Genomic DNA, 2318 nt, shown 5'->3' with positions numbered 1-2318 from the left:
GCCTTTCCAAGTGACCACGATGACCACGTGTGACACCAATGCGAAGGGGGAGAGGTGTCCCTGGGGCAGGCCGCTCCCCGTACTGGGAAGCCCCCAGCCCATTGCTCTGTAGCCCCCATAGTGAACCATGTGTCAAGTGATCACACCCCCTCTCACACTCACACACACTAGCCGAGGTTCCTGTGTAGTGTCCCCAGGTGTGCATACACCTGGCCGGGTGTCCTGGCCTACCTACCGGGGCAGCCCCCTCTCTGCCCCGTGCTGTGAGCTTCACCACCAGCCAGCGCTCCGCTCGCTCTCATCCTTGTCGTGAGCTCGGTCTCTGCTTTCTCAGTGTACTTAGGCCAAGCGCCGCTTGTCCTTGTGGAGATGTGTGTTCTGCTCTGAGCAGCCCCCCCCATCCCGGACACCCCGAGCCCAGTCCCAGGAGACGGCAGGAAAGATGGACGAGGGCGTGGCCGACGCTCACCCGTGTCCTCGAGAAGGAAGAACCGGACCAGGGACGGAGAGAGACTGCCGGAGTCTCCATGGGGACTGTGCTCTGATGTGCCACCCTGTTGTTCCTTGTGACTCAGTTTCCTCGGCTTGGTGGAATGTCCCCTGCTGTGTTTCCCAGCGTCCTGTGACTGTCCTGTGCGTGCCATAGGGCAGGGCCCGGCCCCAGCATGTTGGCCAGAGGGAGAGGGCTGCCCTTCAATGAGTGGACGTCACCAGTGTCCATCATCCTGCAGAGAATGATTGTAGGGCCCTCAGGGAGGGGGACTATGGTGGGAGGGCCGAGGTAGAGGTGGGCAGCTGAGGCACTTCATCAAGGATTCCAGGAGGAGGAGGGCCGAGACCTATGGCCTTAGTGGCTGCTAGAAGTTCCTCTCTGCATTGGTATTCTGTTTCTTCAGTGGTTTCAGTACATGTTTCTCTTCAATAAATGTTCAGTGCATGTTTCAACTGGTTCTTGCCTCTGCTGTGGAAATTGAGGGAGAGGTCTGCTTGGGGCCAGGTTGTGGGGCAACAGTGGCCTGAGACTCTGAGTCAACATTGTGGTATGGTGGGGTCAGGGTTCATAAGGCCTGTGAGGGCCTCCTGTCTGGAAATCGTGGGTATTGTCAGTGGCTGGTCGGTTCCCCAGGGAACTTGGGGAGCCCCCAGGAATAAGTGGGTTAGACATCGAAGGGAGAGGGACAGCAGGCAGGGTTGAAGGCCCTGGGACCCCTGGCAGGGGTGTGGGGGCTCGGGGTGCCCAGTCTAGTCAAGGATGTCATATGTGCAGTTACAGAGATCAGCCAGCCACAAAAAGGCCAGATGTCTCCACAAGGAGCTTAGTGCAGGATTCCGGAGTCAGGGTGGGGTGCCTGCCCACCCCTCTATGATCAACCTACCCCTGCCAGCTGACAATTGGTCAGCCTCAGCGTAGCTACTGAGGGACATTTGGGGACTTTGTGTGTATGATGACTGAGGGACTGAAGCTGGGCAACAGGCCTTTCCCTGGTATTACACTTTGCCAGTGGGGAGGAGAGGCCGGGGTGGTCTTACCACTCCCGGGCCCTGTCCTCTCCCCTCAGGGGACAAGGATTCGACCATAAATTGAGGGTGGCTCTCCATTGGCCCTTGAACTGATTCTGAGTCTTTGGAAGACAGACGGCGGGATTGGGGCCTTCCCTGAACGTGTGTAGGAAGAGGATGGTACCGTTGATCTGGATATGTTGAGGGACCCTTGGGGGCTCGTTTAATCTTTTCTCACAGGCATTCTCCAGCTATTCTGAAGAGACAGAGTCTCTTACCACCCCCACAGTATGTATGAAGAACCCAGTCCCCAAGCACATGATGAGCCAGGGCAAGGACCTTGCAGGGAGCTGAGACCTAGGCCTGTGGCTTCCAGACCCATCTGCAGGAACCATGCATCTGGAGAGGCTTGGGCCATGTGGTGAGAGCTGCAGACAAAGAGGCCGCAAAGATGGAGGGACCCCTGGAAATGCTGGGCTCACACAGGCAATCGACGGGGAGTCGCAGAGAGGTATTGAGAAGTCATGAGGGTCATGCCTGCTCTGCCTCTGAAGTTTTCCCCCTACGCAAAGCCCCCATCACTTGGAGATCCCTGTCAAGGCCACCATCCCCCTTTAGACCCCACCCTTCCTCCTGGAGACTGCAGCAGGGCCTGCCTCCCAAGCTGCTAGCCCTGCTCCTTTCCCATCTCTCTGTTCATCTGGGCTCAAGCCTCTGGCTCCTTTTCTCACACTAGAAAGCCATAGGTCCTTATCTCCTTAGCACCCCTTGGAAGCCATCACTAAGAGGGAAGATCAGCCCCCTAAGCAGATTGCTTT

This window comes from Pteropus vampyrus, unplaced genomic scaffold, assembly GCF_000151845.1.
Source record: "Pteropus vampyrus isolate Shadow unplaced genomic scaffold, Pvam_2.0 Scaffold275, whole genome shotgun sequence".
Classification (NCBI taxonomy): Eukaryota; Metazoa; Chordata; class Mammalia; order Chiroptera; family Pteropodidae; genus Pteropus; species Pteropus vampyrus.
The sequence above is the reverse complement of the archived record's forward strand: the minus strand, read 5'-3'. Positions refer to the sequence as shown.